This window comes from Anabrus simplex, chromosome 1, assembly GCF_040414725.1.
Source record: "Anabrus simplex isolate iqAnaSimp1 chromosome 1, ASM4041472v1, whole genome shotgun sequence".
Lineage (NCBI taxonomy): Eukaryota > Metazoa > Arthropoda > Insecta > Orthoptera > Tettigoniidae > Anabrus > Anabrus simplex.
Genome location: NC_090265.1, coordinates 622,255,606 through 622,274,540, shown reverse-complemented (window position 1 = coordinate 622,274,540; position 18,935 = coordinate 622,255,606).

Here is an 18,935-nt window from a genome sequence, read left to right as displayed (position 1 = left end):
AAGATGGCGGTTGCTCTTATGAGGCGGCTTAAGGGTCCTTGCACAAGATGGCTAGAGACGCCCTAAGGATGCTTGCGCAAGATGGCGGACACAAGATGGCGGCTATACACAACTCCTTATGAGACGCTTTAAGGGTGCTTGCGCAAGATGGTTGCTACTCTTAGCTTAGAGGCTAACGTGTCGTGATAGTTCGATTCATTAAATTTAGGGCTTAAATGCAAAATGTTAAATATATCGAAAACGGTGCACCGTAGAGCAAAACGGACAAAATTTTTCTGCCTAATACCTAGGTTCGCAGTATGAAGAACAAGAAAATCATAGTCTAATGATGGGATCAACGGTTCGGTTCCTACTTAGGCCCTTTGGCATTTGCTCTGTTTTAGCTTGTATTGAAGCGAGTCTTCGTAACATGATCAGGTCTAGCTATGGTAGAGAGTATAACGTACCGTGCAGGTTCGATTCATTAAATTTGGAGGCTTAAATGCAAAATGTTAAATATCTCGAAAACGATGCATCGTAGAGCAAAACGGACAAAATTTTTCCGCCTAATACGTAGGTTCGTAGTATCAGGAACAAGAAAAAACATAGTCTAATGATGAGATCAACGGTTCGATTCCTACTTAAGCCCTTTGCCATTCGCAGCTATCTATTTCTACAAGATGGTGGCTGCTCTTATGAGAAACAAGATGCCTTGAGACGTCCTAGGGATGCTTACGCAAGATGGCAGACACAAAATGGTGACTATACATAGCTCCTTATGAGACGGCCTAGGGGTGCTCGCACAAGATGGCGGCTACTCTTATGAAGAAAGCTAGCTTAGAGGCTACTGCGCAAGATAACAGCTGCTGTTATGCATGTGGTGGAGGGCAATTTGAAATTCTATGTGCTTAATCAACAGAGCACCCTGCTGCCCTCTTTAGCTGTAATGTGGTGGTGGATAATTTGAAAAATTCTTTTTGACAGCTATCATCTTTAAACAAAGGCGACTATACATAGGCTGTTAAGGCCTTATCATTCTCCTCCTCCTCCTCCTCCTCCTCCTCCTCCCCCTCCTCCTCCTTCTCTACCTCCTCCTCCGCCTCTTATGTCAAGGCATAGCTTTATATCGAACAAGTTTAAACCTGCATCGCGAAGGCAAGCGTGTGCAGCGATAACATTATTGTGCATGTTTAGACTTTCGAAACATAAGAAGAGTAGAATCAAACGCTGTACTCGATACGACATGTGATCAGAACATTGATTGATGCGTTCAGAAAACAAAATAAGTGATCAAGACTAGAATCGAACAATGTACTCAATACATCATGTGTTTAGAATATGTCAGGGGATACGCTTGTTCTAAGAAGATCAGATTGAAACATAACAAGACTAGAATAGAACACTGTAATCGATGTTGTTAACTTCAACATGTGATCAGAACATTGATTGATGTGTTCAGAACACAAAATAAGTGATCATGACTAGAATCGAACACTGTACTCGATACAACATGTGATCAGAACATTGATCGATGTGTTCAGAACACGAAATAAGTGATCAAGACTAGAATCGAACACTGTACTCAATACAACATGTGTTTAGAACATGTTAGGGGGTACCCTTGTTCTAAGAAGATCAGAATGAAACATAACAAGACTAGAATCGAACACTGTAATCGATGTTGTTAACCTCAACATATGATCAGAACATTGTTTGATGTGTTCAGAGCAAAAGTACAATTTTGATGATTTGCGCAGCTAACTCGCTCGGTAAACGATATAGCCAAAGTATATCTTCAAATTATTTACCTTCCATCATTCGTCTTGTGTGTAAAAATCAGTCGAACAAGTTATCGCATAAACATGGCTGAAAAAAAATCGTGATAGGGTATGGAACCCAGGGGTTACATCTTATCAGAAGGGCAAAAAGGATGAAAGGACTCTTCCTCCTCCTTACCGCACATTCCTTGGCTAAAGGGCTAATGGGCTAAAGGGCTAATGGGCTAAAGGGCTAAAGGGCTAAAGGTGCAACAACCTCATCGATCGCTATCAGCAAGAACGCTTGTACTTTGTTAAGTGTAGAAAATTAATCTTTATTGGTAAATGGTTTTATGTTCAGAACAAGGAATGGAACCTAGGGGTTACGTCTTACCTAATAAAATCCCCGAGGTGCGATGAGTTACGTTTTTCGAACTAGTGTTTGGAACACTGAACTTTTCAAGATGGCAAGAGTGAGGTTAGCAATGTTCTGTTGTTGGATTTTAAATTCCGCGCTACAACATGGATAAGGTGGCAGCCCTTGAGGTTTACTCCCGTAAAGATGGCAAGAGTGAGGTTAGCAATGTTCCATTGTTGGATTTTTAAAATTCCCCGCTATAACATGCAAAAGGTGGCAGCCTTGAGGTTTACCGCCGTAAAGATGGCAGCAGTGAGGTTAGCGACGCTCTATTGTCCTTCAAAGTGAGGTTAGGGTTCGTCAAGAAGACAGCTGTCAAAAAAGCACGTGGCTATGTTTACCAAACAAGAGCACGTGGTCGTGACGTCACGGTCACGTAATCAATCCTTAGCTCGACGTCGCTAAGAGCAGCATTAGGATTAGCTATTCTTAAAAGTCTTGGGAACAGAGCAGCAGTATGAATTGCTATGTTTCAAAGCGTGTACACATCACCTATCGATTTTACATACATCGACCATCGAACTAAACTTCATCCGCTAGATCGTGCTGCTATCTTAGCATGACTTTAAAGTACAATGAATAGCCATGTTTCAAAGCGTGTACACATTACCTATCGATTTTGCACGCATCGACTCTCGTACTAAACTTCTTCCGCTAGATTGTGCTGCTATCTTAGCATGACTAAGATGCATGAACTGAAAGTACGAAGAATAACCATGTTTTAAAGCGTGTACACATTACCTATCGACTTTGCATGTATCGACTCTCGTACTAAACTTCTGCAGGTAGATTGTGCTGCTATCTTAGCATAACTTATACGCATGAACTTAAAGTACAGAGAATAGCTATGTCTCAAAGCGTGTACACATTACTTATTGATTTTGCATGCAACAAATATCGTACTAAACTTCTTCCTCTAGATTGTACTGCTATCTTAGCATAACTTATGCACATGAACTTAAAAGTAGAAAGAATAGCCATGTTTCAAAGCGTGTACACATTACTTATTGATTTTGCATGCATCAAATATCGTACTAAACTCCTTCCGCTAGATTGTGCTGCTATCTTAACACAACCTATACGCATGACCTTAAAGTAAAAAGGTGTGTACACATCACCTATCGATTTTGCATGCATCGAATCTCGTACTGAACTTCGTCCGCTAGATTGTGCTGGTATCTTAGCATAACTTATACACATGAGCTTAAAAGTACAAAGAATAGCCATGTTTCAAAGCGTGTACACATCAACTATCGAATTTGCATGTATTGACTCTCATACTAAACTCCTTCCGCTAGATCGTGCTGCTATCTTAGCATAACCAATACGCATGACCTTAAAGTAAAAAGAATAGCCATGTTTCAAAGTGTGTACACATTACCTATCGACTTTGCATGCAACAAATATTGTACTAAACTTCTTCCGCTAGGTTGTGCTGCTATCTTAGCATAACCTGTACGCATGAACTTAAAGTACAAAGAATAGCCATGTTTCAAAGCGTGTACACATTACTTATTGATTTTGCATGCATCAAATCTCGTACTAAATTTATTCCGCTAGATTGTGCTGCTATCTTAGCATAACCTATACCAATGAACGTAAAGTACAATGATTAGTCATGTTTCAAAGCGTGTACACATCAACAATCGAATTTGCATGTATTGACTCTCGTACTAAACTCCTTCCGCTAGATCGTGCTGCTATCTTAGCATAACCAATACGCATGACCTTAAAGTAAAAAGAATAGCCATGTTTCAAAGTGTGTACACATTACCTATCGATTTTACAAGCATCGACTCTCGTACTAAACTTCTTCCGCTAGATTGTGCTGGTATCTTAGCATAACCTATACGCATGGCCTTAAGGTACAAAGAATAGCCATGTTTCAAAGCGTGTACACATTACCTATCGATTTTGCATGAATTGACTCTCGTACTAAACTTCTTCCGCTAGATTGTGCTGGCATCTTAGCATAACTTATACACATGAACTTAAAAGTACAAAGAATAGCCATGTTTCAAAGCATGTACACATTACCTATGGATTTTGCATGCATTGACTCTCGTACTAATCTCCTCCCGCTAGATTGTGCTGCTATCCTAGCATAACCTATACGCATGACCTTAAAGTAAAAAGAATAGCCATGTTTCAAAGTGTGTACACATCACCTATCGATTTGCATGCAACAAATATCGTACTAAACTTCTTCCGCTAGATTGTGCTGCTATCTTAGCATAACTAAGATGCATGAACTGAAAGTACGAAGAATAACCATGTTTTAAAGCGTGTACTCATTACTTATCGATTTTACATACATCGACTCTCGTACTAAACTTCTTGCGCTAGATTGTGCCGCTATCTTAGCATAACCTGTACGCATGAACTTAAAGTACAAAGAATAGCCTTGTTTCGAAGCGTTTACACATTACCTAATGATTTTGCACGAAATGACTATCATACTAAACTTTTCCCACTAGATTGTGCTAAAATCATGTAAGTGTGCTGCTATCTTAGCATAACCTATCGATTTTACATGCATCTACTATCGTACTAGACTTCTTCCGCTAGAGCATGTAGCAATCGCTTTTGTGTATCCCTAACCCATGTGCACGGACTTAAAGCATAAAGATGAGCTATATTCTAAAGCGTGTACACATCACCTATCGATAATGTATGTATCGAATATCGTACTAAACTTCTCCTGCTAGAGCGTACGAGTATCGCTTGTGCGTGCACGAACTTAAATCATAAAGAATAGCAATGTATAAAAATCTTGTAAACAAAGCAGCAGCATTACGTATAGTCAAGATTAAATGTGTGCACACATCATGTATCCATGATGCACACAGTGCTAAACTTATTCCATTAGAATGTACAAAGTTCGCATGTGTTTGTACTGCTATCTTAGCATAGCCTATGTGCATGAACTTAAAGCATAAAGAATAGTTATGTGTAAAAAATCTTGTGAACATAGCAGAGTGTTAACTACGTAGGTGTAGACATTGAACTTTACATGCTGAGGCAACATACTACGTGACCGTGACGTCACGACCACGTGCTCTTGTTTGGTAAACATAGCCACGTGCTTTTTTGACAGCTGTCTTCTTGACGAACCCTAACCTCACTTTGAAGGACAATAGAGCGTCGCTAACCTCACTGCTGCCATCTTTACGGCGGTAAACCTCAAGGCTGCCACCTTTTGCATGTTATAGCGGGGAATTTAAAATCCAACAACAGAACATTGCTAACCTCACTCTTGCCATCTTGAAAAGTTCAGTGTTCCAAACACTAGTTCGAAAAACGTAACTCATCGCACCTCGGGGATTTTATTAGGTAAGACGTAACCCCTAGGTTCCATTCCTTGTTCTGAACATAAAACCATTTACCAATAAAGATTAATTTTCTACACTTAACAAAGTACAAGCGTTCTTGCTGATAGCGATCGATGAGGTTGTTGCACCTTTAGCCCTTTAGCCCTTTAGCCCATTAGCCCTTTAGCCCATTAGCCCTTTAGCCCATTAGCCCTTTAGCCAAGGAATGTGCGGTAAGGAGGAGGAAGAGTCCTTTCATCCTTTTTGCCCTTCTGATAAGATGTAACCCCTGGGTTCCATACCCTATCACGATTTTTTTTCAGCCATGTTTATGCGATAACTTGTTCGACTGATTTTTACACACAAGACGAATGATGGAAGGTAAATAATTTGAAGATATACTTTGGCTATATCGTTTACCGAGCGAGTTAGCTGCGCAAATCATCAAAATTGTACTTTTGCTCTGAACACATCAAACAATGTTCTGATCATATGTTGAGGTTAACAACATCGATTACAGTGTTCGATTCTAGTCTTGTTATGTTTCATTCTGATCTTCTTAGAACAAGGGTACCCCCTAACATGTTCTAAACACATGTTGTATTGAGTACAGTGTTCGATTCTAGTCTTGATCACTTATTTCGTGTTCTGAACACATCGATCAATGTTCTGATCACATGTTGTATCGAGTACAGTGTTCGATTCTAGTCATGATCACTTATTTTGTGTTCTGAACACATCAATCAATGTTCTGATCACATGTTGAAGTTAACAACATCGATTACAGTGTTCTATTCTAGTCTTGTTATGTTTCAATCTGATCTTCTTAGAACAAGCGTATCCCCTGACATATTCTAAACACATGATGTATTGAGTACATTGTTCGATTCTAGTCTTGATCACTTATTTTGTTTTCTGAACGCATCAATCAATGTTCTGATCACATGTCGTATCGAGTACAGCGTTTGATTCTACTCTTCTTATGTTTCGAAAGTCTAAACATGCACAATAATGTTATCGCTGCACACGCTTGCCTTCGCGATGCAGGTTTAAACTTGTTCGATATAAAGCTATGCCTTGACATAAGAGGCGGAGGAGGAGGTAGAGAAGGAGGAGGAGGAGGGGGAGGAGGAGGAGGAGGAGGAGGAGGAGGAGGAGGAGAATGATAAGGCCTTAACAGCCTATGTATAGTCGCCTTTGTTTAAAGATGATAGCTGTCAAAAAGAATTTTTCAAATTATCCACCACCACATTACAGCTAAAGAGGGCAGCAGGGTGCTCTGTTGATTAAGCACATAGAATTTCAAATTGCCCTCCACCACATGCATAACAGCAGCTGTTATCTTGCGCAGTAGCCTCTAAGCTAGCTTTCTTCATAAGAGTAGCCGCCATCTTGTGCGAGCACCCCTAGGCCGTCTCATAAGGAGCTATGTATAGTCACCATTTTGTGTCTGCCATCTTGCGTAAGCATCCCTAGGACGTCTCAAGGCATCTTGTTTCTCATAAGAGCAGCCACCATCTTGTAGAAATAGATAGCTGCGAATGGCAAAGGGCTTAAGTAGGAATCGAACCGTTGATCTCATCATTAGACTATGTTTTTTCTTGTTCCTGATACTACGAACTTACGTATTAGGCGGAAAAATTTTGTCCGTTTTGCTCTACGATGCATCGTTTTCGAGATATTTAACATTTTGCATTTAAGCCTCCAAATTTAATGAATCGAACCTGCACGGTACGTTATACTCTCTACCATAGCTAGACCTGATCATGTTACGAAGACTCGCTTCAATACAAGCTAAAACAGAGCAAATGCCAAAGGGCCTAAGTAGGAACCGAACCGTTAATCCCATCATTAGACTATGATTTTCTTGTTCCTCATACTGCGAACCTAGGTATTAGGCAGAAAAATTTTGTCCGTTTTGCTCTACGGTGCACCGTTTTCGATATATTTAACATTTTGCATTTAAGCCCTAAATTTAATGAATCGAACTATCACGACACGTTAGCCTCTAAGCTAAGAGTAGCAACCATCTTGCGCAAGCACCCTTAAAGCGTCTCATAAGGAGTTGTGTATAGCCGCCATCTTGTGTCCGCCATCTTGCGCAAGCATCCTTAGGGCGTCTCTAGCCATCTTGTGCAAGGACCCTTAAGCCGCCTCATAAGAGCAACCGCCATCTTGCGCAAGCATCACTAGGGTGTCTCATAAGGAGCCTTGTATAACCACCATCTTGCGCAAGCATCCCAAGGGTGTCTCATAAGAACCTGTGTATAGCAGCCATCTTGCGTAAGCACCCTTAAGGAGTCATGTATAGCCGCCATCTTATGCAATTAGCGTCGAGAGAGGACTGCTGTAGAATTTTTCTTTTTAAATTATCCACCACCACATTTCAAAGTTATCTAGCTAAAGATAGCAGCACTGCGTATGACAGGTGACGAATTTACATCTACTGCGATAAAGAGGGCAGCACGGTGCTCTCTGGATTAAAGATGGCGGATGATAGCTGTCAAAAAAGCACGTGGCTATGTTTACCAAACAAGAGCATGTGGAATTTGCCGCCACCACATTTCAAACTAAAGAGGGCAGCACTATGCTCTGTTGATTAAAGATGGCGGATGGTAGCTGTCAAAAAAGCACGTGAGTTTGTTTCCAAACAAGAGCACGTGGAATTTTTCAATTTGCCGCCACCACATTTCAAAGGTATCTAGCTAAAGATGGCAGCACGGTGCTCTTTTGATTAAAGATGGTGGATGATAGCTAACAGAACTTTTCAAATTGCCCGCTACTACATGCTTAAGGTAGTAGCCATAAAGAGGGCAGCACGGTGTTCTGTAGATTAAAGATGGCGGGTGATAGGTGATGAAATTGCCCGCATGATAGCAGCACGGTGCTCTGTTGATTAAAGATGGCGGATGACAGCTGTCAAAAAAGCACATGGCTTTGTTTCCAAACAAGAGCACGTGGAATTTGCCGCCATCACATTTCAAACTAAAGATGGCAGCACTATGCTCTGTTGATTAAAGATGGCGGATGGTAGCTGTCGAAAAAGCACGTGAGTTTGTTTCCAAACAAGAGCACGTGGAATTTTTCAATTTGCCGCCACCACATTTCAAAGGTATCTAGCTAAAGATGGCAGCACGGTGCTCTCTTGATTACAGATGGCGGATGATAGCTAACAGAACTTTTCAAATTGTCCGCTACTACGTGCTTAAGGTAGTAGCCATAAAGAGGGCAGCACGGTGTTCTGTGGATTAAAGATGGCGGATGACAGGTGATGAAATTGCCCGCATGATAGTAGCACAGTGCTCTGTTGATTAAAGATGGCGGATGACAGCTGCACGTGGCTTTGTTTCCAAACAAGAGCACGTGGAATTTACCACCACCACATTTCAAACTAAAGAGGGCAGCACTGTGCTCTATAGATTAAAGATGGCAGATGACAGCTGTCAAAAAAGCACGTGAGTTTGTTTTCAAACAAGAGCATGTGGAATTTTTCAATTTGCCGCCACCACATAGAGGGCAGCACTGTTCTCTCTGGATTAAAGATGGCTGCTTGTCGAAAAGCATTTTTCAAATTATCCGCCACCATATTTCAAAGGTAAGTAGCTAAAGAGGGCAGCACTGTACTCTATAGATTAAAGATGGCGGATGACAGCTATCAAAAAAGCACGTAGCTGTCAAAAAGCACGTGGATTTGTTTATCTCGAGCTAGTGAGGTTAAGTTGGTAGCACTAAGGTTTAGGCCCGTCAAGATGGCAGCACTGCCGATGACAGGTGACGAAAGAGGGCAGCACGGTGCTCTGTAGTTTAAAGATGGCGGATGACAGCTGTCAAAAAAGCACGTGGCTGTCAAAAAGCACGTGGCTTTGTTTATCTCGCGCTAGTTAGGTTAAGTTGGTACTACTGAGGTTTAGGCCCGTCAAGATGGCAGTACTGGGGTTAGCGATGCGTTGTTGTCTGTCAAAAAGCACGTGGCTTTGTTTACAAATCTGTCGAAAAGCACGTGGCTGTCAAAAAAACACGTGGCTTTGTTTACCTCATGCTAGTTAGGTTAAGTTGGTACCACTAAGGTTTAGGCCCGTCAAGATGGTAGTACTGAGGTTTGCGATGCGTTGTTGTTGATGAGAGCTGTCAAAAAGCACGTGGCTTTGTTTACAAATCTGTCAAAAAGCACGTGGCTGTCAAAAAAACACGTGGCTTTGTTTACCTCATGCTAGTTAGGTTAAGTTGGTACCACTAAGGTTTAGGCCCGTCAAGATGGTAGTACTGAGGTTTGCGATGCGTTGTTGTTGATGAGAGCTGTCAAAAAGCACGTGGCTTTGTTTACAAATCTGTCAAAAAGCACGTGGCTGTCAAAAAACACGTGGCTTTGTTTACCTCACGCTAGTGAGGTTAAGTTGGCACTACTGAGGTTTAGGCCCGTCAAGATGGCAGTACTGAGGTTAGCGATGCGTTGTTGTCGATGACAGCTGTCAAAAAGCACGTGGCTTTGTTTACAAATTCAAATTTCCCGCGGGAGGTGGAGGAGGCATCTGGGAGGCCTCTGGCTGAGGTGGAGGTGGAGGTGGCCACTGGGAGGCCTCTGGCTGAGGTGGAGGTGGAGGTGGCCACTGGGAGCCTGAGGTGGAGGTGGCCGCCGAACTGTCCAATTATACTACTGAGGAGTAACCACCATGTGAAAATTCAACCTCGTATGTCAAGCGGTTTCAGAGAGATGAACATTTATGTTTTCATGCCTTACCATCCTGGTCAAAACACCTTAGGGATGTATTATTTTAATACCATTTTTGTTATTAAAGACATGTAGGACAACCATCGTGTGAAATTTCAAGCTCGTATGTCAAACGGTTTGAGAGAAATGAATATTGATATCGTCAGCTAACTCCTTTCAGTCAAACCCCCTATGAGTTATATTGTCTTGTGCATCTTTACTTTTAAAGGAGATTCCAAACACCAATTTTCACGTCTGTAACATCTTCCGTTTTTGAGGTATATGTATCCTCATGAAAATAATTCAATTCCTTTTTCACTTCTTTTCACCCACCCCCCTTAAGTGGATTTTCAAAAAAAACGAAAGAATACGTGTTTCTTTATTTTTAAAGGAGATTCAAAATACACATTTTTCACGTCTGTTACCTTCCTTTTTTAGATATAGGCCTAAATATCCTCATAAAAATAAATCTTTTCCACTTCCTTTCACCCTCCTCCCTTAAGTAGATTTTTGGAAGAAAAACTACGAATTTCTTTTATAAAGAAGATTCCAAATGCCAATTTTCATTATTGTAACACTCAAAAAAATAATTCACTCTTTTCCACTTCTTTTCAACCTCCCCTTTAATACGTATTTCTTTATTTATAAAATAATTCCAAATACCAATTTTCACAACTGTAACATTTTCAGTTTTTGAGATACAGTATAAGTATCCTCAAAAAATAATTGAACTCCTTCTTCACCCCCACCCGCCTTAAGTGGCCTATCCGAAATAAAAAAATACGTGTTCCTTCATTTTTAAAGGAGATTCCAAATACCAATTTTCACGTCTGTAACAACTTTAATTTATGAGCTATAAGTATCCTCATACAAAGAATTAAACCAATTTTCAATTATTTCATTTCCCCAAGTGGATTTTCCGAAAATAAAAGAATAGCCTACGTGTGTCTTTATTTTTAAAGGAGATTCAAATACCAATTTTCACGCCTGTAACATCTTCAGTATCTTATATAAGTGTCCTCATAAAAAGAATTCAACTCTTTCTTCACTTCTTTTCATCCCCACCCCTTAAGTGGATTTTCCGAAAAAAAAAGATACGCGTTTCTTGATTTTTAAGGAAGGTTCCAAATACAAATTTTCATGTCCGTAACATCTTCAGTTTTTGAGATATAAGTATCCTCATAAAAATAATTCAAATCCTTTTTCAGTTCGTGGTACAAACCCCCTTAAGTGGATTTTCCGAAAAAAAAATCGTGTTTCTGTATTTTTAAGGGAGATTACAAATATCAATGTTCACGTCTGCAACAACTTCAGTTTTTTTTCTATTTGCTTTACGTCGCATCGACACATATATGTGTTATGGAGACGATGGGATAGGAAAGGTCTAAGAAGTGGAAGGAAGCGGCCGTGGCCTTAATTAAGGTACAGCCCCGGCATTTGCCTGGTGTGAAAATGGGAAACCACGAAAACCATCTTCAAAGCTGCCGACAGTGAGGCTCGAACCCACTATCTCCCGATTACTGGATACTGGCCGCTCTTAAGCGACTTCAGCTATCGAGCTCGGTAACTTCAGTTTTTGAGATATCAGTATCCTAATAAAAATCAACTCCTTTTTTTAGTCCTTTTTACCCCCTTAAGTGCTTTTTCGAAAACAAAACATACGTGGTTTTTATTTAAAAATAAAAAGATGAAACATTAAAGATTAAGATTTAAAATGCCAATTTTTCACATACGGTACATGTCAGTTTTTGAGATATACTGTATATACGCTCATTTTAAAAATTCACCCCTTTTCACTTCCCCTTAAGTGGATTTTCTGAAAACAAATTAGGCTTGTTTCTTTACTTTTTCAGGAGATTCCAAATACCAATTTTCATATCTGTGACATGTTACCTTTTAGAGATATACTATAGATATAGTTAAAATTCACCCCCTTTGTCACTCCTGCTCATCCCTTCCCCCTTAAGTGGATTTTCCAGAAACAAAAAATACCTCCTATTTCTTGATTTTTAAAGGAGGTTCCAAATACCAATTTTCATGCCTGTAACATTTTCAATTTTTGAGATACAGATGTACTCATTTTTAAAAGTTACACCCCCTTTCACCCCCAATATCCAAAAATCCTTCCTTAATGAGCACCTACACTATAATATAAATGTATCCTCAAACTTTTGTTCCTTTATGTCCAGTAGTTTTGGTTCGGCGTTGATCAGTCAGTCAGTCAGTCAGTCAAGATATGTAATTATATATATAGACAGCTGAACGAATATTGAAAGGTGGAAACTAAAACTAAATCAAAAAAGGAAAGTATACTTCAGGGCAGATTTTATATTCCAGTAACATTGTCCCTAGCTTCGCACCAAGGTGGCCGCGATTCGAATTTCAGTCAATGCACGTGGGATTTTTCTAAATTAAGTGTCATGATCCAGTGATTTTGATTCAACGTAAATCTGTTGGTTATAATAATGTTATTTGCTTTACGTTTCTTTAATTGCTGTAGCTTTTCAGATTATTTTGTTTTGGAATAGTTTATGAAATACGTACTTGTAGGAGTTCATTAATGTATCGAAATACATTGACACGGAGATGTCGCACTCAAACACCTTCAAATGTCACCAATCTCAGACGGATCGAACACTCTATCTTGGAGACAGAAGGACAACGACTAAATGACCGCTACTGGGGTCGACTTTCGTGGATGATGATCACATAAAACTCTAAGCTTCCTTGAGTCTTCTTCTACTTCTTCTTTAGCCTAGAGTAGTTCCGCAGTGATGTACGGTCTGCCTGCTTGCACGCCTTCATCCAGTTCTTCCAATCGAAGGCATTATCAGGAGCGACGCCTACAGTGAGCATGTTCATCGTAATTAGGACAAGCCACCATTTCTTCGGGTGACTGCGGGGCCAATTTCATTCTACATCATACTGGAGGGCCGCTTTCTTCACTGATTTCTTGTCACTTTTCACATGTCCGTACCATCCGAGGCGAGATTTTTGCATCTAAAGCAGTGCGACTCGCATTTGTTTCCTGATGTCTGTCTTCCTGGCACGTCACGCTTAGTCAGCCCTGGTGACTAACGCAGAAATTTCATCACCATTACATGGAGGGCTTGTTTGTGTTTTGATGTAGCAAGACAACATTCTCAGCTGTAGAGTGCCTCTCGTGGCAGTTCATGTTACAACTTATAGGAGGCTGCATGAGTGTAAACTTTAAATTCTCAAAATAATATAATGAACTTTCTCCTTACAATGAAATTGCAAATAAAACGACTACCTACAGGATCAGTTCGTTTTATCCTTTTCATTATGCAAATACAGTGATTTTCTGATTTCAGTGTCTAACTATTTAAAAATGTTAAATTTTCAAAATAAATTTTAATGCGTACCTTCCAGTTTTCGTGCTTTTTTCATGTCTATTAGATGATTTAATCTGTCGTTCCTGTTTTGGTCCATTTATTTTCCCCGCCAAACAACAAGCATGGTAAATAGTAAAATGAATTGATCTTTACACAGTCCCAAATCCAATTATGTTTACCATAAATAGAAGAATTGAAGTTACGAGTGAACTAAATCAAATTCAGGAAAATCGTCAAAAATTACCAGTGTTTCGCCCCAGTGCGGCATGGGCTCATCAGTTGGTTACCGCACCTTCCCAAGACACTGGCCGGCTAGCGACACTGCTGCAAGCTATACATGTGATAAGCACAATGCAGTGCCGACGTACTAGGGGAGAATTGCATCTCCACTTGCTATATTTTCCCTCCCGGGATAGCATAATAAAAAATATGGCTTCCGATTGAGACAGTTATCACTATGATGTAGATGTTGATTCCCATAGGGAACCTAAAATATTTGTCCTGAATGAGTAAATTTATAATACCAATATAATGGTCCGTCATTGGACATTATAAAATTTCCAGCTAACTCATTCTTGGTTGCCTGCGTTTCGCCCTCGTGTGCTAAGTTAGGCTCGTCAGTTGGGACTTAGCACACCACCCAAGACGCAAGGCTAGTGCATACCGTGGAGGCCACTGCATAGGCTATTTGAAGCCACCAGCAGTGCCAATGCACTATGAGAGCTATGTCTCATTTCCAAAAATAGATGCCTGCCTGGCTTCAAATAGCCTATGCAGTGGCCTCCACGGTATGCACTAGCCTTGCGTCTTGGGTGGTGTGCTAAGTCCCAACTGACGAGCCTAACTTAGCACACGAGGGCGAAACGCAGGCAACCAAGAATGAGTTAGCTGGAAATTTTATAATGTCCGTTATACTCATTCAGGACAAATATTTTAGGTTCCCTATGGGAATCAACATCTACATCATTTGATGGCCAGGCAGGCATCTATTTTTGGAAATGAAACATAGCTCTCATAGTGCATTGGCACTGCTGGTGGCTTCAAATAGCCTATGCAGTGGCCTCCACGGTATGCACTAGCCTTACGTCTTGGGTGGTGTGCTAAGTCCCAACTGACGAGCCTAACTTAGCACACGAGGGCCAAACGCAGGCAACCAAGAATGAGTTAGCTGGAAATTTTATAATGTCCAATAACGGACCATTATATTGGTATTACAGTTATCACTACTCAAAAAGAATAACTTGAAATCCATAATTAATTAAAAGGGTATAAAAAATTACTCAAACCTGCAATCAGGCCAGAAACCACCATTATGTCACTAGTCGGATCCAAGGTAGTTACAGTATCATTGATCCATGATCCTTACACCTAAGTTATATGGGTATTTTATCGTCACACAGTGATTTGGCCGCACTTCATCCATGAAGAATTAACTCGTGAGTGGGAGTCCAGAAGTACTCGAGTATGCTACATAAATAGTCACCTATTGTTTGATATTAACGTTCGTTTTTATATTGAAGAAGTTGAGATTTAGGACCAGGTACCTGCTTCTTATCGAGGGCCACAATTTTAATTTCTATTGATGTTTAATGTTATATCTCCTGAAGTTAGCATGGGTATCTGAAAAAATATGCCACCCAAACAGTAATTTTGAGATTTCTTACATATACTTCCATATAGAGTGTCTTTTTTAGCTCGTTCCGTGTGTCAGGGGAATACGCACGGAAGGCGATAGCGCGGCCGGGTGACTCATTTGCCGAGAGATATATTGCTTCATGATCGACTAAGATGATCTAATGCAATACGGTAGCGATAACCGTTGCTTCACAGCAATAGTTCAGTTCAACATCTGTGGTATTGGTAGCGTGTTCAGTGTGTTCGCTTTAAAATAGCGTAGTTTCTGCAGGAATACTAAAGTAATCGTCTGTTTAACGAGTGATGTATACAGTAGAAAAGCGTGTATTCATTGTGTTGTGCTATGCGAAGCGTTCTTCTTATACAGAATGCCGCTTTCGATTCATTCGCAAATTTCCTGGCATCCTTCCTCCTCATAGGAGTACGGTACGTAAATTAGTAAATAAGTTACGCACCACCTGGTCCATTCTTAACAAGAAATCACGCAGCAGACAAACCGTCTCAACAGAGGAAAAGCTTGACGAAATGGGAGCTCTTGGAAATAACTCCAACAAAATCCTGTCACGTCTTACCGTACAAGCTAGTGTGTCATCATCTTCTGCCCACAAAGCAACAAAAACTGTTAAAAGCCAAACCGTACAACCCCACCCCTGTCCAATATTTAGAGGACCTGATAGTTTCGCTAGGGTTCGGTATTGTAACTGGTTGCTTCAGTCAGTTCATGATGGGTATGTTGACCCAGAACTTTTATTTTATAGTGATGAAGCATAGCTACACTTTAGTGGCTATGTAAATAGTCAAAACAATCGCTAATGGTGTGCAGAAAATCCCCACCAGCTGCATGTCCGTTCACTTCATGATGTAAAGATAGCAGTTTGGTGCGCAATAAGTGCTCGCAGAATTATAGGGCCTATATTTTTCCGTGAAACAATAAATGCTGATCGATATATAGACATCATTCTCAGACCATTCTTTCAAGAGCTGACGAAAGAAGAAAGGAGCAATGGTTACTTTAAGCAAGATAATGCGAAGGCACACACTGCTAATCGGTCTATGGAGGTAATACGGGGAGTTTTCGAAGATCGTGTGGTTAATTATCCCCCTAGATCTCCTGATTTAAATCCCTGTGATTATTACCTGTGGGGGATGCTGAAGGGAAAAGTGTATTGAACAACCCTCACACAAGATAAGAACTACAAGAGAACATTACATAAGTTATTTCGAACATCACACGGGCTGAGGTTCGCCGTGCCTGCATACCTATTTACGAGGTTTCAGGCGTGTTTGGCAGCTGAGAGATAATATTTTGAACATCAAATGTAATGCCAAGTAGGTTTTACACTAATAGTTTCACTAGAAATAGATTTCTATGTGTGAATTGCCGTGAGTAGTGGGGAGGAAAAGCGCGCATTATACCGGCTAGCGACGAGGTGTCATTGCGCTAGCCTTTCCGTGCTGAGTGGTGCTGCGGAGCGATCCAAAAAAAAAAGACCCTGTACAAAGACATAAGAGAACACTAAACTTGAAAGATTGCATTTCACTTTAGCAGATATATCCATAAAAAGAAAATTATATTACTCCTCTATCAGCAGCCCTGCAGTGTCTTCCTGCAAGGATGTAGAAGTAGACGAGAATGTTTTCTATATTGTGATAGTACATATATCACACCCTCGCACTATATGTAGAAGTATATTATTGTCAGTATTCGATTTATTATTATTATTATTATTATTATTATTATTATTATTATTATTATCAGTATTTCATTTGTATATTTGGCATTGACCTTTGTAAGCTGGAAGGTATCCACATATGTTGTATGAGTAATTTGTTTTGTACTGGGAAAACATTGCTATATTGAACTCTGGTAATTTGGATGACTCATGCGGGCATCCCAGTCTGATGGGTTGAGCTTGTTGTTGTACTAGGAAAGTTCTATGACTCATGTAAAACACCCGAGAGTTTGTTTATGTCTTGGGAGCAAGAAGAAGTTCAGGGCATGGTCTTGACAAGAGGATCACTCATGATTGGCTGGCAAGGATCAATCTCGGCGAATCATGTGAACCTGAGGTCTTTATATACGGCGACATCACAGCGGAAGAAAACTACAATTGACGCTGTCGGAGAAGAAGGAGTGCTGACGCTGTACGAGAAGGAAGTAGTGCGGACAGACTGTACTGGAAGGAAGTAGTGCTGATACACGGTACTGGGGTGACACGGCTACAATGAACTGGACTTCAAACGTTCGTGGAACGTAGTCTTGTTATGTTCGTGGAAAGTGGCTGATCGACAAATTGTGGAGTGTTTACGCATTAAGTATTGTAGCACTTGTGGCTGCTTGGCATTATATGTTGGTGAAAGCTATCTCAGACTTTCCATAATTTATGTTCAGGATCGACAAGCGTGTGTTACTAAAATGTATATATATCTTTACAACAAGTGTTTAAGTCTGTGAACACAGTTTTATGGGGTACAGTATCTGTGTGATGTTATAACTGCCGATTATGAGAATCGACAAGTCGTATTGATATAGAGACAGTGAAGGGTTCTTATATACACATAATTATGTACATTGTTCAACGAACTAACTACAAATGGTGGCTTAGCTCTCGCTTTCGATTTCCCACTGTTTTCATTATTGTTGTTGTTGTAAATATGGAGTCTTCCAGCAATTTTTTGTGTGTGTATTATATGTATAATTTTGTGTGTTGGTGAGGTGCTCATGCACGGATTTTGTTAAGAATATAGTTAGCTATTTTAGAATCAGTGGAGTTATTGATGAACCTAGGTGCAATTCCTACCTATTTAGTCGTTTTCAGAAGGTTAGGTAAGGCCTGAAGCAGATGTACCAGTACGCAGCATTATGTACACACCCTGTGATATAAAGAATTATCATGCTCTATCAAAATTCGAGGGATCTATTCTGGTGAACTCTGGCGCCAATACTACGGACATTTCGGTTAACTATTTTTATTAATTTAATTTATTGCAAGTATTTTATGAAGTTTATGAGTAATGTTATTTATTTATATGTTATTCATGATTTTATTTATTAGTATTCATAAAATAGTTACAATATATCTACCTAATAACTAAGTCAGAAGTATGAGGTGAGGAAGAATATACGATGAGGAACGCATGGTTGTTTGGAATCGAACCCGTGACCACGGGTCAGACACCACTATCGATCTACCGAGCAAGCTAATAAACCAGGAAACGACGGATACGACCGTTGGTAATGATGTAAAATTTTACATGTTAATAATAACAATAATGATGATGCATGACCTCTGAAAAGGCTCGGTGGTAACATAATGAGGATGACATGAATTGCGAAGACGTCATAAACAGCCAGTCCATAAGCCATGAGAATTAAAGAGTACGAGGATGTTGATTCCGAGGAAGATGTGGGGTAGGCTTACTATTTAAAATTGTCAGAAATGTATCTGCATACTTCAGTTGCAAGAATGGTGTATCCAGTAACTGCTTTATTACACATCATTTTACGAAAGTAACCTCACACGGTCAGTCACGTTATACACTGTAACTTCAAATAAAGTAAAATTGTTCCGAGAACAATAATACTACTGAAATACACAAATACACCCATAAATAATCAGTAAGATGTCTTGCAGATGCAACAACAAACACTTGATACTGTGGTCAATCGCGTCATTTCGGAGTCTTCCGGAGAACTGCGAGTCTTCGAGCTCTCACTCCCTCGTTAGCAGTGGCGACCTGACGGAGCGAAGCCTAGCAAACATATACATT